At 45.5% G+C, this 18,571-nt stretch overlaps 1 long non-coding RNA gene across 4 annotated transcripts in view; it reads right to left on the bottom strand.

Annotated features, from left to right (window-relative positions):
* Positions 1-5,916: 5,916 nt before the first annotated feature.
* The window catches only part of LOC141572247 (uncharacterized), a 32,798-nt gene continuing 20,143 nt past the window's right edge, over positions 5,917-18,571 (bottom strand). Inside the window, exons 4-6 of one of the 4 annotated variants that reach the window (XR_016018774.1) lie at positions 11,370-14,343; positions 9,941-10,501; positions 5,917-7,892 (exon numbers count right to left, since the gene is read on the bottom strand). This is a non-coding gene — a long non-coding RNA (uncharacterized LOC141572247). Of the gene's footprint in view, positions 10,502-11,369; positions 14,344-18,571 lie in introns of all 4 variants that reach the window. The other 3 variants (XR_012497551.2, XR_016018775.1, XR_016018773.1) reach the window with 3 other exon arrangements.

The following is an 18,571-nucleotide window of genomic DNA, read 5'->3' as shown; positions in this document are numbered from 1 at the left end:
GGAATGCTGAAGTCTCACTGAGATGACTGCAGGAAGCAGCTATGGTCACTGCCATGTCTGGAGGAACAAAGAGTGTGAGGCTGCTGGGACCAGGAAGCATGAAGGATGTCCCCACGGAGAGAGGGAACCCAGCCCTCTGAGGAAGGCATACCAAGTGGCCGGGGCTGTCGTCCTCAAGAAGGGACAATGAGACTGGTTTTGAGAGTGTGAGGGGGAAAAAAATGAAAACCAGAGTCAGCTGCTCTACTAAAAAAAACTGCCACTACCAAGGTAAGTGGCGGTGACGCTGGCAGGAACGGGAAGCAAACAGGAAGAAGCACATCTCGTCCCTCTTCCTGCCTTCCAGTCTCCATCTAGCACCCCCTACTGGCAGAGCCTAATATCCAGCTGGCAAAAGAGATAGGTGTTTGCAAAGTCCCTGCCCCACCAGCACAAAGCAGAGCATAAAAAGTAGGCATGAATTTGAGACACAATATCATAATAACCAGTAAGCTAATAGAAACGGAAGGAAGAGGTATAAATTTACAATCTATCTAATGACTATTCCATAGACAAACTGTGTGTGATAGAATACACGTGTGTGATACGTGTCTCTGAATAGGAAAGCATCGTGTTTCACGGTAGCACCCCCTTTCTAATCATAGTATCTAACATGTACGAAGAGGTTGACAGGTATGAGGCAAGTGCCAAACTCTTCATATCAATGATCTAATTCAGCACTCACAAGGACCCAAAGAGGTAAATAACAGAAGAATTTTAATTTTATAGATGTGGAAATTAAAGCTTAGAGAGGTTGAATATCTTGCTTCTGATACTCACATAATTAGTAGATCCAAGAACAGATGCCATGGAGCTCATGCATGGTCACTGCATACTGGGCAGTTATTTAAGTAGCTGCTGGGTAGCTACTCATGGCTCTGAAGTCTGCCACCTTCCCGTCTCCGGTATCATTAAGGTTGTCAGGACCTCTTCCAGCGAGAGGGCTAACAGATTCCTTGGCGCTCTCCACACGGATGCACCATACAGCTCCAACTCCATGGTATATAAAATCACAGCACTAAAACTCACACGGCACTGAAGTGTACATACACAACCACAGGACCAAAGGAAAGCAGAGAAGGGTGCTCACATACCAATACAATAGTATAATATGAAGACAATAAAATTGTGATGTAGAAATACATGTATTCACATGGAGACATGATAATGGCTATCATTTAATGAGAGGTTCCCATGTGCTGGGCTGTTTTGTATTAATATATTTAATCTTCACAACAACCCGATGTAGTAGATCCCATCACTATCATGCCCGTTTTACAGATGAGGAAATTGAGGAACCAGAGAGGTTACATAATTTGCCCAAGGTCATATAGCTAGTAATTGATAGCATCAGGATTTGAAACAACAGTCAGGCTTCAGAGCACGTGATGTTGACACCACACTATTTTGACTCCAGTGGAGTGTAAAAGTCTCCATGACAGCCTATCCTGCTGAAAAGAAAGCAGTTACAGAATAATGTGGATTATATTTTTGCATGTTTGTGATCATATGTACAATTTTTACTATATACTTTTATTAATATATATTTTATTAATACATATTCACATATCATATATGTTATTAGTATCATGTACAATAATTTTATTAATATGTATTAGTATATATCATATGTAATAATTTTATTAATATATAATTACATGTAATTTTATATATATATGTACAGATATATAAATTTTTAGTCCATAAGGGAAAGTCTGGAAGGGTTTATAATAAAATATTAACAATGGTTATCTCAAAGTAGTGATTTGATTTTTTTTTTTACTTTCTTATTTTTAAATAACTGTATTTTATTGTTTTTTCTGCAATAAACATGTTTTTTTATAATAATATTTTTGAAGATTTATTTTTTTTTAAATGAGTGTCATTTCGAGGAAAATGATCTGGCAATTTGAACAGCTTCCTAATATGTCGCATGGATAAGAAAAGGAAACTTGTGTTCCCCAAAGACATGTATAATAGAAAAGAGATTCGCAAGCATCTACTTCATCCTGGCAAGGTTAATAAAACACTCCCTGACAATCATCCTCATACCAGAACGAAGCCCGGGAGCCAATCCCCATGCATTGTTTTAAGCATGCTCCCTTCTCCACTGCACTAGAAGGAGGGTTTGCAAATATCCTGAACATGAGCGCGATGATACCACTTTGAAACTCATGCTGCCTCGATTCTAATCAAGATGACTGGGTCCTGCCACACACCCAACATTTGTGCACTGGACAGCATTGCTGTGGTAGCTGTGATGTTATCCCTTTGCATAAAGACTATTCTCTCCAATTTCCCCAAGCCATGTGTTGCCTTGGAAACATCATGATTCTTAGAGAGATCTAAGCAAAGGGAAATAATAAAAATAATAAAATCTTACAGTTGAAGTCTATCTTTCATGCCACCAAGGTGCGCTGCTAAGCCCTTCTTCTAGATAAAAAGACAGACAGGCGGAGGGGCTCCTACCATATGTCATCCTGATAATTACCAATTAGATGAAACACATTGATCTCTGTTCTCCAGATAATTCAGGTCAAAGTCGTTTTCCACCTGAATTAAGAGGATTGCTAAGGCCGACAATTTCATGAACAGGAAGATTTAGTCCCATTATCTAAAGACACTGGCATGAAAGGGGTCTCTGATCTGGGAAGCAACAAAGCCTCTTGCCATCACAGCATCAACTCACGTGAAAAAAAGGTGTGACGTAATGCAGGGGGTCTTCCCTTCAGAGCAGTAGTCAGCACACTTTTCTCTAAAGGGTCAGATAGTAAAAACGTTCAGCTTTGCAGGCCACATAGTCTTTGTCTCAGCTACTCTGCTCTTGTAGGGTTAAAGCAGCCATCGATAATATGGAAAGGGATGAGCATGGCGTGTTCCAATAAAACTTTATTTATAAAAACAGGTGGTGGATAGATTAGACCCACGGGCCATAGTTTGCGGACCCTTGCTCTTAAGTATAAACTGAGAATCTTCAAGGTGTGTCTGCAATAGTCAAGGATTACCCTCAACTATAAAGTTGGCAAAGTTGTTCTCATGCATTGATTCAATAAATGTGTACTGGCATACCTCGTTTTATTGCGCATTACTGCTGTTGCACAAACTGAAGGCAAGACCCTGCACCAGCAAAGAGATTATGACTCACGTTATTGCGATACTGCTTTATTACCGTGGTCTGGAACCAAACACGCAGTATCTCTGCTAGATGCCTATATTGCATTCCTTTAGTGAGCCAGGCTCTGGCTGAAGCTCTGCGAATCGGAAGTAGAAAAGCAAATCAAGTCCCTAGAGTTTACATTTGACAGAGGAGGACATACTAAACAAGTAAACAAACAACAAGAAACTTTCGGGTAATGAGTGATATAAAATGATAAATGAAGGTAATGGGTTACTTAGTAGAGAGGGGAGACCCCAGTTTGGGCAACGTGTTCAGGGAAGATCTCCCAGTGGAGGTGCTTTTGAGCTCACAGCAGAGTGAAGAAAAGGGGCTCAAATGCAAAGACCCAGCAAAGGGCAGGCTCTCTGGAAGCAAGAACACAGATGAAAAGCACCCTGTAGCCAGAACAGGCTTGATGGTTTTGAGGAATGGAAAGGTCTGCCTGTCGAGAACAGAATAAATGAGGAGGGTACGGTTTGACATGAGGCTGCAGAGGTGGTCAGGGTTCTGGGCAGGCAGAGCATTCCCTTGATCTTGCCTCGCCATGGTCGAACAGTCCTGCCTCTCCCTATAACCGCCATGGACTCCCCGAAGTTCTAGACCTTCCTCAGTTTCCCCCACTTCCATCAACTGTGGGTGGTCCCGGAGGTGTTCTAAAAACATTACGATGGAACAGGCTCCCCTACCTAGGAAAACACAGCTCTTTACACTGGTGCCATTGGAAGACAGACGAAAGTAAAATAAATGAATGCAGTAGTAAGATTTTAGGCATCTGATCAAATGGCTTCTTAACATTCCCCTTTCTTGAAGTCAACGTTTAAACCGAGAAGAATAAGGAAACAACTGGCTGAGTGCTTCAGGGCCATGTTCACAAGTGGAAAAAAAAAAAAAAACGGAAAGAGAAACTACGTTGCTCCTTTAGCCCTGTGAAAGACAATAATCTTCAAACTACAAAGCATAGGACATACATGTTTAGGAAGACACTGAAACACAAGGTAAAGACAACTAACAAGATGGTCTTAAGCCATTTTAAATGAGATGGATGGGCCAGGCCCACAGCAACGAACCCAGGGCGGGGATGCATCGCCAGTACCAGCGATACAATGTACCAGGACCTGTGAGACCAGGAGAGGAGCCAATGAAAGGCAATGTTCTTCTTCTCAGAAAAGGTAACCAGGCACATTTCAGAAGCCACAGCCCATGGAATGAATACCAGTCCCTAGAAAAATCCTATAAGAGATAATTAAATAATACCATTTCATGAGCAAGAGGGAAGTGGTGAGCGCTGTGGCCAGCATGGGTTGCTAGGAACCACTTTCATAGGCTCACCATCATTTTTCTTTGATATGATGTTTATATTCAACGAATGCTTATTATACAAGTAAGTTTTCACGCCGGGCCGATGGCAATGAACAAGGCAGACAGTGTCTGTCTCCGTCAGTGGAAGAATATGCCACTGGGCTTTCTACTTGACCCCATCATGTTCAACATTCTTATCAGTAAGTTGGATGGAGACATGGAAGGCATGACTATCAAACTGTGCATCACACAATGCAGTCCAAAATGGGCAGAAGCTAATGAAAATAAGTTGAATCTGAATAAATGTTCCATCTTGCACAAATTAACTCTAAAAGTACAGGATGTAGACTTTCAGTTTAAAATAGTCAATCGTGGGGTGATCAGGTAGCTCAGTTGGTTAGAGCGTGCCAGTTCGATCCCTGCATGGGCCACTGTGAGCGGCACCCCCACTTAAAAAAAAAAGAAAAGAAAAAAAGTCAATTGATCATAGAGATTTATCTCCTTCCCATCCCAGGCAAAGAGAACAGGAAAGGGGACAACAGCAGATGAGAGATTTCAGTACATTTTTGGAAGAGAAAATGTTATTGGAAGAGTGATAAATGCTGTAGCAGGTCAGAGAAAGGCATGAAATAAAATGTTTGCAGAAGAGGCTAAGGCAGAAAGACTGCCAGTTTGCCCTATAGAGCCTTGGAGAAGCTCAATACTTGATCAAAACTGCCATGGAGAAGGGGAAGGGCAGTGCAGAGCTGCAGACCATCTGTATCTGAGCACTGGACCCCTTAGTCCTTCTGTCCCACCAGGTATGCAGAACTCCGGCAGATGGATATGCTCACCACCTTCCCCTGACACCACCCTTCCTCAGGGAGGAGACAAGGACATTCTTCTTTGGAAAATCTGAATAGTCCCAAAGAAAAGACTGTCACACACTGATACTGGGATTTCCCCCAGTGCCAGCCTCCCATCCAGTCACCTAAGAGTGAAGTCTTCCACTTGACAACCCCCCATATTCATACGCAGACACAGAGCTATCCATCAGCTTTTTAATGTCTTATTATTAGATAGGAATGAATAACCAAGATATGTGAGAAGAATCATCAATGTAAAGAGAGACTAGACTCAATCAGCAGGAAAAAGGAAACTTAACGGAAACAGATATTGCAACTGACGGTCCTTATGACTTTGATTAAATTTAGCTTTAATCCCTAGCTCTAGAAATCCTCTCTCTCTCTCTCTCTCTCTCTCTCTCTCTCTCTCTCTCAATTTAGCTTTAATCCCTAGCTCTAGAAATCATCTCTCTCTCTCCCCCCTCTCTCTCCATATATATATATATATACATATATACATATATACATATATGTATATATACATATATGTACGTGTGTGTGTGTGTGTGTGTGTGTATATATATATATCTCAGAGACCTAGCCATTCCCCCAGATAATCAGCAACCCCGAGGCAGCAGAAGACAGCAGCTGTGACCTGACTAATGGTCACACAGTCCTGACCTCTGGTAGGATAAAGATAACATCTTGACCTGAGTTATGTTTCAGCTCCGGAGCCCTAAGATGGAATGACCCCTGGCTTGTTCCCATGAAACCGCACAGAGAGACACCAGAACAGACCGAACTGTCCTCAAGATGAAGGCATAATTTATTACCCTTACCTCACCCTCCACCAATCAGCTCCCAGCTGGACCCCAAATCCCTAACCCACAGTGTCCTGTGATTTCGCCCTATATAATCTGTAACCTACACGCCATCGTGGAGTTCAGGCTTTTGAGCATTAGTTTCCCATTCTCCTGGATGGCATCATTCATCATAAAATAGCCAATATTTCTCCACTGCAATTCTCAGTGTTTGGTGTTTAACAAACTTTCTGTTCAATAACAACATAATGCAGGAAGCAAATATTTAGCAAAAAAAAAAAAGTACATCTAGTTAGTTTCCTCAAAAAAACTGATAATTGCATACCAAAAAATGACTATTATGAAAAAGAAATAATCAGAGTTTTTGAAATTAAAAATTATAGTATATACAAATGATAAATGATAAGCTACATAAATACATGACACAGTTGTAAGATAGTTGAAAAGTTTTACAAGAAGTAAAAAGAAAAAGAAAAAGGGACTGAAAATATAGGGACAAAATAAAAGATTCAACCTATGAAGCAGGAGGCCCAATATCCACCTAACAAGAATTCCAGAAAAAGACAACAGAGAAAAAAGAGAAGGAAGAAATTCGTATGAATGAATCAATTAGTCTCTACGTTGAAGGACCCATTGTGGACCCAGCACATTGAACGACAAGAGACCCTCCCTGAGACTTCTAGTGAAATTCCAAACCATAGAGATAAAGAGAAAACCCTACAAGCTTCAGGGAGAAAGTTTCAGGCTACTTACAAAATACCAAGATCAGACTGAGAAAGGACTTCTTAAGAACCCAGTATTCTAGAACAGTGCTTCTCAAAGTATGTGGGGAAGAACTTTACTTGGTTTTCAATCTATTATGGACTGCTACTTCTATCAAATAGAGTACAAAAGAATTACTAGGAAAAATAAAATTCAAAAAAGCCATACAAAGTAAATGCTTCCCCCCAATTTTATTATCAGCTTCAATAGACATAAAATGACATAGTCAACTTGGTATAAAGGTTTGGAAATGCTTACTCTCAGTTTCCTCACAGATAAATGACAAATAGTTTCCATGTTGACACTGGTCCATGGACCACACTTTGAGTAGCAATGTGGTAGCAAAAACGCCTTCAGGATTCTAGTTCTCAGCCTAGAATCCTATAATCAAACTATCAATCATGACGAGAGCAGAATAATGGAATACAGAGACTTGCAAAAATGGAAACCATTGATCTCCATGAATCCTTTCCTAGGAAGCTACTAGGAGGTATTCAAGCAAAATGAAGGAATAAATCTAGAAAATGTAAGACAAATCCAGGCAAGGGGAAGTACCAATGGAGTCCTCCATCCTCTCCATTCCAACCTGGACCCCTCGTGCGAGATTTGCCCCCTGCACAGCCACTCTGTTTCCTCCCTTTCAACAAGCCACTGCTGCAGCCCTCCAAGCCCACAGGTGTGAACATGCGATGTGGCTGTACATGTGTGTGCATCGGAGAGAAACCATGACAACCAGGCAAGGCAAGTGCCAGAGAAAGGAAGGCCTTGACTTCACCTGCCATTTTGCTGGGCTTTCTTATCTGCGTGAGTCTACCCAGTGACTCCAATGGTCGCCATCCCTCTCGCTAAAATCCAGGTTCAAATCTCGAGATTGTTCCTCTTTGAGATTGTGGGAGGGGAAAGTGACTGTGAGGTTCCCAGCTTGGTGTCATGCTCTCTCCCGATGTCTGCTGAGGCTCACTTCACTCTTTTCTTTCCACGTTGGTGGTCCTGGAGAACAATACAAAATCTAAAATATTTGCATTCTGTTTGAATTAACACCACATTTTCTGTAATTATCCCCGCTGCTAAAATCATTTTCTTGTGTGCTTTTAGAGCAAAGAGGGAGGGGTGGGGGTGGGATGGGACCAAATTAATCCATTGGCAACAAAAATCTAATTAATCAAAAACTGTTCTTAGCCATCCAGAGCCTGTTCAGCTCATGGAAACAGCAGCCAAAGGGCGCAGGAACGTTTAGCTTGGTAGTCAGAAGGAAAAAAAGAAAATCAGATGCTTCTTTAGGCAGCGGTTTCCATGGCTGTGCAAGTGGGAAGCCGGGTAGCACACGAATATGAGCAGGGGCTTTGGAGTCAGACAGAGCTGGGCTTGAATCCCAGCTCTGCCACTTCCTGCTGCGTAACCTCAAGCAGGTGATGCCGTCTCTTTGGTCTTCAGTTTTCTCATCTGTAAAATGAGGATATTCATACTCTCTCATGAGATCAGCAGAGAGCTTGAGACGATGTCCATAAAACCTTTGCAGAATTTGTCACCTTGAAAACACAAAGTCTTGATGGCGACTTATTAACATTCCCCCAAGTACTGCTGCTGTTATATAAATTATATAAATTATACGCTTTTGGGAGACAGTTTTTTCAGCTTTTTCAAAGCTGTTTTTAAATAGCTGCTTTAACTAAATGTATTATATTTTCCAGGAGCACATACTAAAGAAATAATAGGAGATGTACGAAGACATTTAGGTGAAGGTGTGGTCATCATGCCGTTGATTCTAATAGAAAAAAGAAAACTATCGAAATGTCCTAAAACAAGAATTGGTAAAATAAATAATGGTACACCCATAAAATGAATAATTACTCTGCGGAGTGGATGTCAAACGGTAGTTCATTGATGAGAGCATGGACGTGGGGGGTGTAGGAAGCCAGTTACCAGTTTGTAAAGTGTAAACCATATTTATTTTGTTCTGAATATTTTCTACCTGTGTTTATACATATGTACAGAGAAAATTTTCTGGAAGTATGGTTAAGGTGGGTTTTATTTTTCAATATGTGTTTTCTTTTGACCATCTATATTTAAAATTTTCTTCATAATGAGCATACTCTTTGTGATTTAAAACTGTTGAGATTTTATTTTACTTCCTATAAAGAGAACCATAGATTCCCTAACTCCTCTCAACTTCATAGCTCTCTGGATGTGACCCTTGAATGATTTAAAGCCAGCCCAGAGGCTCTGTAAACACAGAAGATGTAGCATTCTGGGTCCCAGTTGTCAGCCTGGTTCCCTGCTAATTTCTGCAGAAGTCACCAGTGCTGTGCCTCCCCGGTTAATAGGCAATAGCTCCTATGAAAGAAAGAATCCCGCTGATGTTAACTGGGGTCACCAGTGATGGAGTGTGGGGGTCGTTTGCTGAGCCCTATCTGCTTGCTTTTGTCTTCTTTGGGGAGGACGAACAGGGGACTGTTTGCCTGCCCTTTGCTGTCCCTTTGCTCCTCCTCTGGGGAGGCTGTCAGCTCCCTGTGGGCTCTAAGGCAGGATGGGGCTGCTAGCCTGCCTGCTCCCTCTCCCCAGCCCTCAGGGGCTACCTGCGCACACAAACCCAGTGCTGCTGGAGGGCTGCAGCACCCTTCTCCCCTCAAATCCTCCTCAGGCAGTGCCCTACGTTCTGCTCAGGAACCAGCCATCCCTTTTCCTGCCCCCATACCTCCCTACACACACAAGAAGAAACCACCCATTCCCTCCTGGGAGGGAAAGGCAGATCTGACGTCAATGACTTATAGCCACTATTGCATGAATTATTGCTATCTTCCACTGCAGTGTGCAGGTAGAAGTTCTGACTCTAAAGAGTAACCTTAGACTTTTATGCAACTGTTTATAGTTTGCAAAACCCTCTCCTCTCCAGGCTCTCCTTCAACCTTTACAACAGCCCTTGGTGGGGAAGAAGGTGGTGTTCTCTCCCCATTTTACAGATAAGGAAAGTGAAGTGAGGCTGAGAAGTGAAGTGCAGGCTAACCCAGGTCTCTTAATACTCAGTGCCAGCCCCTTACCACTGAGCTAGGTAGGCTGCCAGGTCAGAGTTCCCGCCACAGCAGCTCTCACTAGCAGCTCACTGTCCTGTAAGATAGAAACAAGTTGTGATTTTTCACAGAATTTGGGATCGGTTTGGGGAGTACTAAGCTATAAATAAAACCTGAATTGCACAAAAAGAAAAGGAAGGAAAGGAAAGGAAAGCAAGGCAAGCAGAAAGCAGACAATGGGCAAAGCTCACTACTCAGGTCTTACCCATAATATTCCTTTATGATTCAAGCCCTAATCCCATGACAAGCTTCAGGACTATGGTTTCAGGGTCACATTACCTCCATGCACAGTTAAAAACACCCGGGGCTGAGCACGGCTGAGCAAAGCAAAAGGTGGTGTCGTCCTAAGAGTCCTAAGAAGGTTCTGATGGAAGTTTGAAGACATACGTGCCTGTGGGGCTTTTAAGAGTTTTTCTCCAGCCACTCTTGTAAGACATGAAATAGGTGTTATAATGAAATACCATCCTGTTGACTCTCCAAATCGAAGAAATAAACCCGGAAGCAAAACAACCATGAAATGGAACATTTCAGCTGCAGCGGTAAATAGGAAAGGTGGAAGAATGATAACAAAACCCCCACAACTGCTTGACGTGGATATTCTGTATTTATTCATTTCATCCAACAAACGCTACGTGTGTCTCCATGGCCTGAGTCTGTGAGTGTTACAAAGATTAAGATAAGACTGGCCCTTGTGGACTCACCGTCTCTTGGATGTTGTTTCAGTTTCCTTCATGCGACAGACTGTATTTTCCAAAAGCAGCTAGACGTGGTAATAGTTCGTTTTGCTCATAATTTCCTTTTGAAACCCTGCTAATCCTTCATCAAAAAGTGAAGCCTATTTCCCCTCCCTCAGGGAAGGAGGGGCCTTTACGATGATGGTGACAGTAGGATGCAGCAAACTGACACTGCCCATCTGCCAAGGCTGGGTCATAACAGCCCAGGTGACTTCTGCCTGCTTCTCGCTCTCTTTTCTGGACCCTCACTCGTGGGCTGGGGGAGGCAGTATCACCATGTTGTGAGGAAGCCCCAGCTGGTCCACGCAGAGAGGGTTCACGGTGAGGCCCATGTGGAAAGGAACTGAGTCCCAGCCTCGAGCCAGCCTCAGTCAGCAGACATGCGAGTAAAAACGCCTTCCCTCTGATTAGTGCTGCCTTCAGGGTTTGAGCCTTTCAACTGAGGCTCCAGACACCGTGGAGCAGAAACAAGATCTCCTTGTGGTGGCCTCTCTGAATGTATACATAAGCCCCATATATGACTGTTTTATGCCACTACATTTTGGAGAAATTTGTTTCTCAGTTATAGTGACTGCAACATGTTGGGTTTTTATGGCCAAGCTGCCCTGTTTTTAAACTCCAGCCCTGCAATTTCCCAGAGGAGGGATGCTAGTAGAGTTACTTACTGTGGCTGAGCCTCGCTTTTCCTCTCTGTAAAATGGGAATAACATCTATCTCACATAGATGCTTTGAGGAACAAATACTACAGCTAGCCCAGTACTGTGGGAACAGAGGGAAGTTGCTGTAAGCATAGGGGTCATCCACAGGGTTAGAGCCGTTGGACAAGCATCCTGAAAGAGATGAGATAAGCACAGCCTTGAACAGTCTGGACAGAAGGAGAGTCAGGGCTTCCAGGTGGGCCCACAGGGCGATCTCTGGAGGCACCCCTTCCGCAGGCCAGGCCTGCATGGGCCTGCCTGGCTCCCTGCCCCCACAGCCCTCCAGTCCCTGGTCCAGGGGCTACTCGACAGTCACCTGGAGCTTCTTCTTTGCCCTAGAAACAATCCTGCCCACGCCAGGGGAAGAGCAATTTAGACACCCCAATTTAGATGTCCCACTTCCTGTCCACTCTGTCCAACCTCCCGGTAGACAGCCAGTCAAGGCAGCTGCTGAGAAATCAGAAAAATTCCTGGCAACTACTGAGGGCCTCCCCACATCTCTGACCTCCCCCCACTCACTTCTGACCTGAGCTTTGTCCCACTTTCATCCCTGTGCCTGTTCTTTGCATTTGTAGAAAGAGCAGGGTTTCCCCAGCTTGAATGGAAACACTCTCTGAGCATTCTGTCTCCTTCCCATTTTCTGGGTCTTTCTATCTGACCCCCACCTCAACACCATCCTAACCACAATGATAAAATTACCCACCATTTATTGACCTCGCATGCGTGGCATGTCCTCCCATTACCTCATGTAAACCTCCGACAATCCTGGGCGGTTGGTCACTGGTACCAACCATTTAAGATGAGAAAATACGCGCCACTCAGAGAAATTAAATCATTAGCCCACGGACACCAACAAGCTAGGGGTGAAAGCGCTAGGATCCCTAAACTCTGCCTATTCTAGATGAGCTCCCGATACCGTGTTACCTTACGTGGCCTGTGTGGCGTGCACACATCCACCCTGCAGCCTGCAGTTGCACCACGTCATTCTCCACTGACCCCTCCCTCCTCCTGCCCTAGAGTCCTTCCCTGAGGTCCCACAGGCAGCTATCTGGATACAGACCTCTCCATGTCTGCTTGTCTCAGCTCCCTACTCAGAAGCCAGGATATTCCCATTCCCAATGGCCAGGTTACCTGGGACAATGCAGTCCTTGCAGTGGATCAGCCGCAGGGAATGGGAAGAAGATGGGATGGGATGAAGGGACTCATAGTATCTGAAGAATGTAGAGGCAGCGGCTGGGGGTGGCTTCCCCAGTCCTGGCCTTTCCTGAGATAACACTCCGTGGTCTGTTGGTCAGTCAGACGTAGTGATAAGGCTCTGGCCCAGAATCTCTCAGGACCATGTTTCCTGGGGTGGATGAAAGTGTGTCCAGACAATCCTTTTCATTTACTGCTACCAATTATCAAAGCAATCGTCAAGCTGTTTACTGAAAACTGCCCCCCTCAGTTCAACTAAGCTGGAACAAATGGGTCAACTAGAAAGTCAACATGGTAGGTGACCAATAAATATTTGCAGAAGGAAGGGGCAGATAAAAGAAATCCTGGGAAGAAAAAAATGGCAGACTAGATGATAGATTTGGCATGGAAGGCGGAGGAGAAAGCAAGTCCAGGATGTCCCTCAGTGTAGAGCCTGGGACACGGAAAGGCAAAGGAGGCTGTGGCCCATCGGGCAGCGGAGGAGAGGGGATGCTGATGGGAAGGGCGTGGTCCCGGTGCGACTGCTCAGTGGACAGCTGCTGTAGGACAGGCAGGAAGCCATGCTGAGCTCGTGAGACGGGAAGAATCGTCAGAGGAAAATGTCGAGCGGGTAGCTGGCTAGACAGGAGCCATCCTCCAGGGAGTCGCCTGCAGACGTGCTAATTGAGGCTGGTGGAAGGGGGAGTGGGGAAGGAGTCACTGGGGAAGGGGTGGAGTGCCCAGGAGCTGGGTTTGTTTGGCCGGGAGGTGCACAGGAGGCCTTGCCATGTGAGTGAGGGGTCTGGTATGGTGCTCTCGGGGGAAACCAAGTGACCCCAGGGTTGCAGAATCTCTAACTGAGGCTACGGGGACACCAGGGCCACAGGAGCAAGAAGAGACGATGGAGAGAGACCCAAAGGGTAGAGGAAGAGGAGTTTGAAAAGAAGTCAAATCGTAAAGGCAAAAAATCAGTATCACAACGGGTGAAGTGGGGAGTCTGGAAAGGACAGGGAAGCCAGCTCTGGAAATCAGAGGGAAGAGCTGGACGACTGTCGACGAGGCAGGAGCTCAGAAGTCCAGAGCAGGCATGTGGCCTCAAAGGGAAGAACCAGGACAAGAGACGTGAACCACAGGCGTGCAGATTTCAGCCCGGCAGCACATATTTCTCACACTCAAAGATGGGAAAGAGTAACTGGGAAGATGTGAATTTCCCATCAGTGCGGGTGTTTGACCCAAAGGCTGGATGCCCCATGGAAGGGGCGGACATACACATGAGTACACTGAAGCTTCACCTAAGGCATGGACCAAAGGACCTTTAGGCTCCGTGCCACCAGTTCTCACCAGCCACCCTGCCTCTCTGCACATGCCACCCCTCATTAGTGCTCAACACTGCCTGATGCCCAGCTGGTATTTTCCTTCTTCACTTGTTAGTTTATTATAAGTGCCTCCCCATATTATTGTCATTCACAAGTTGTCCCAAGACTTAGTAGCTTAAAAACATGTATTATCTCACGGTCTCCGCGGGTCAGGAAGCCAGGGGCAGCGAGCTGGGTCCTCTTGCTCTGCGTCTCACAGGCTGCAGCCCCTCCAGGCGCAGCTGGGAGGATCGGCTTCCTGGCTCACTCAGGCGTTGCTGGCAGGATTCAGTGCCTCGCAGCTGAGACCGAGACCTCAGTTTCTTGGTAACTGGTAGTCAGAGTCGCCTTCAGTTCTGCCATGTAGGTCTCTCCATCGCGCTTCTCGCAGACTGGTGGCTCGCTTCATCAGACTGAGCAAGAGGGCAAGGGAGAGAGCCAGCAAGACGGAAATCACACTCTTTTGTAACCAAATCATAAGTGACATCCCACCACTTTGGCTGTATTCTGTGTCTCAGAAGGGAGTCACTAGGTCCAGCCCACACTCAGGAAGTGGGAATTACACAGGCTGCAACGGTGGGCATGGCTGCCACATCCCTTCCCCCACCCATCTCGAAGGCCAGGTCCACGACAGCACGAACCTCATCTGCTTTGTTCACCTCCCTATTCCAGTGCCTGACACACGGTAGATGTTCAATACATGTATTTTTAATGAATGAACAAGGTAAACTGTAAGCTCCGCGAGCTCCCGGTACTGCAATGTATATACAAGCTTGTTGAGCGAATGAATGATCCAAATGTCCTTTGGTGAACGTTTGACACAGTCCCTAAATCACCAGCTAAAATGAATGTGGGAGATTGAGTGGCTTAGTGGGTACCATGAAAAATAAAGAGTTCTCAGGCATCATTACCGATAAATCCTGTCTCCCAAACATGTGTCCATGAGACCATTTCAAAGATGCTTAAACAACTTGGGGATTCCTCCGGAAGACATGTGGCAAGAGGGCCTGTTGCCCCTAGAGAAAGGGATGGAAGGCAGACCTTTATCCTTTTGCCAGGTTGTGGCAACGGCTCCAGAGAGTTTAAATTTGTATAATTGTTTCCCCTTGACTGGCTCCCCTCCCTGCTAAGGCTGATGTCCTGGAGATGCCTTTCTGAGTGACAAGTGTATTGTCAACACCAGGCCTGCTGATTGGCAGGCCTGTCAAATCATAAAGGCCCCAAATGGGCAACTTTGGGGACCTGGAGGAGGAGGCTGGTAAGAACATGTTCTTTCCACCTCCACCCCCACCCCTACCATGGCTGTTAATTGCGAAGGGGAGCCTTGATAAATGACACTGAAAACAGATAAACAACTCGAGCTGTGTTTATTAAAGAAATAACAAATGGCACAATGCCAACACGGATGAGCTCCACTGTACTCAGTATATTTATTTCACTCCCCCCCCACACCAAAAAAAAGCCTGTCTGCGCTTCTTTTAAGACTGATAAACTCATTATACTAAGTTTCAGCCTTCATAGAACTGAGGCTTTTCTATATGTTAATTTCTTTTCGTAAATAATTATTCTGTTTGGCAGAGAGAATGCGTGTCTGTATAATTTAATAACTGGGAGGGTTATTACATGTGATGAATAGGAATCATAACCAAATACTAAGAGTATAATAAAGAGGGTCAGTGGGGAGGTGGGAAAGATGCTGCATCCCCCACCCCACCGCCTCCTCCTTTTCTTTTCAGAAGTAGGGATTTGGTACTTGGGATAGGAGAAATCGCCTTGCTGGTCCATCTGAGATCCAATTCTGATACATGGCACGCTTCTCTTCAGCACTTTGAAATGTGTCTCTGTGTATCTGTATGAAAGAGGTGAGAAAGGGAGAAGTGGGGAGAGGAACTAGAGAGATCAAGAGAGGCAAGAACTTAAAACCCTGGTTCTTCCAAGCCAGAGACTCCCAAACGCCCATCTGGGGCCCTGCCTGTCCCTTCAGGGTTGATCACTGAAGATTCCCCCAGTCAGTCCTCAGCAAAAGGAGAAATACAATCATGTAGTTGCTTCCCCACAGAGTCAAAATGTACCCCAACTTTTTAAAAATTCTGGCATCACCCTTCACCCAGTGGGAGGGTCAAAAATGCCCTTTTGTGAAATAATGATCATTGGTGACATCTTTCTCCACCTCCTTACTTGGAAAAATGAAAATCTGGCAACTTTTGACCGCTTTCCTCTAATGGTTTTTGGCATTTTCAGTTTAGAAATTTCTCAGTCTGCAAAACCCCCGAGTCTTAGAAATTTGCTTTAAACCAGAGCCTCAAGAGTGAACCATCGGGGGCCAGACTTCCAAATCTTATTTTTCTGGATTTTTTCCTTGTTTATTAAGTGGTGAAACTGATTAACCGATATAGTAATACAGCGATTCAAAAATATTGAGCATCTACTATGTGACAAGAACTGTTCTTAGTATTGATGATAATTGACTGATGCATTTTAGTAAATAATTGATTTATTTGAAGGAGTGTAACCCCTATAAACGTAGAGATTTTCTGTACATAACTAAGCCAACAACTACAATTCCTGGTTCTTGGTAAGTGTTTGCAGACTGATTGAGTGAATGTACTACACGTGGTTGTTATAATACTAGATATGAAGGTACTTTACATATTTCCACATTGTTGTTGTCATTGTTCTTGCCAGGAAATGGACCCTTCAGGCCCAGCCAGAGCCAGCGGGGAAGCTCTAAGGTACCAAACTTACAAGGAACCACGTGAGGGGCATCCCATTATCATTCCAGATATGCCAGCTACCCAGGTTCCCTTCTAGTTGGCTCTTCACAGCTGCTTCCCCTCCTGGCCACCCCCAATCCCCATACCCACTCTCAGAGCCCCACCTTTCTGATCCTGATCACAGCTTTCTCAACCCTGACCTTTCCCAGCCCCCCACCCTCACCGGCTCTGGCCTATGGGTCTACCAGAGGGTGCTCCCTCGACTGCCCCTGCCCCGCTGGAATCTACTTCCCAGACTGGGACACCTTGGTTTGGGCAGAAGTTCCTGGGTCTGGGGCTGCCTCTTGCCAAACTAGGCCTCCTCTCTCCTAGGGAGCCAGTGAACCTAATGAAGTACAAGTGCCAGGCCTTGCTGTCACCAGCGAGCTAGGCCAGGACCACTGCTCCTGTGAGGGTGGCACACCCAGAAGGTGGCACACCTAGAAGCCGCAGAGAGGTAAAGGCTTCAAGATGCACTAATTCGTTCAACAAATATCTTCAATCACTTATTTAGGTCAACTTTTTAAAAACTTTTTATCATGGCCATCAATTGAAAAGTTGTATGTGACTTGCCATAAATAGAAGAGACACATTAAAATGCATAACTATTAAGTTTAAAACTCAATATTTCTCAATGTGACTCCCGAGATCACCTCTGAGACCACTGGGGGACACTCAGGGACACTGGGAGGGGACACCCGAAAGGCCTTTCCAGACCCATGACACTGTGACTTTCTGTCACTTCCAAGGACCTGCAGGTTTCCCAGGGAGGAGCTGGGGGCCAGACAGCCTTCCCCCTCTCTGGCTCTCCTCTCCTGCCCACAGGAGTGCCACTCAGTCATGTGCACTGTGAGGGCTTCCAGGGAATTCAGCTGCCACCAGCCTGGGGCTTTGATGACTCACCTACCTCCTCCCCTGTGGGTGCAGCACCCACTCAGGGGGCGGCGCCACCCCAGCCTTTGCAGTCTGCTTTCTCCAAAGACAACCCACTGGAGGGGTGTCCAACCTCCTGCCAGAGTAATGGACAATTCTCCTTTGTCCCCAGGGCCCTTCAGGGAATGCCAGCAGCAACTGCAGGTGCAGGGGTGGGCGAGGGTGGGTGCTGGCATCACTGCCTGGGCCCCTGCCAGAGAGGAATTCTCAGGATAATGGGCGTTAGTCACGCTTTTGCTGCTGCAGCTCTTTGCAGAGTAGAGTGTCTCCCACCACTCCCAAAAGCCCCTGTACCAGGCTTTTATACAACCCAGGGTTTTCTTGCATTGGCAGTGGAAGGGAGGAAACATGAGGAATTGATGACATAGGACAAAACGGCCCCCATCGAACAGTTTTCTCTAACTTGGAGTACAGATTCATTTGGTGAAGATGGAGTTGGGGAACCACATTCTGCCAATGCCAGGGAGCAGCAGGCTGGCTACTCGAGGAGCCCAGCTGGCCATCGTTCAGAGGACACAGTTGAGTCACAGATACAAGAGAAATTGACTTGGAATACCGAAAAAACTTAAGTTTGAATCCCGTCTCTACCACGTGGACAACTGGATGAGTAAACTTGGGCAGATCATTGATCTTCTTTTGGCCTCCATTTCTTACCTTTAAAATAGGGATACTATCCTGGGCTGGCCCAGCTCAAAGGGTCATTGCTGGGACAGAATGAGACGGTGGCTTTGAATGTGTCCTGGAGGCCACAAAGCTCCCTGTGGACGTGGGAGTTGGAGATGACAAGGCGCCGTCACCTGGTGACACCACACCTAGTGTCAGGGGCGAGGGCAGTTGCTGTCAGTTACCCTCTGACAATGCGGACACAGTCCCACCCACCTCTGCAGCTATAGCAGTATGTCCATGAGGCATCATTTAACCTGTAAGGTAACCAGACTCTCAGCAGGACAGGAGA

This window comes from Rhinolophus sinicus, chromosome 14, assembly GCF_057876585.1.
Source record: "Rhinolophus sinicus isolate RSI-liver-muscle chromosome 14, RSI-T2T, whole genome shotgun sequence".
NCBI lineage: Eukaryota > Metazoa > Chordata > Mammalia > Chiroptera > Rhinolophidae > Rhinolophus > Rhinolophus sinicus.
The sequence above is the reverse complement of the archived record's forward strand: the minus strand, read 5'-3'. Positions and strand labels throughout refer to the sequence as shown.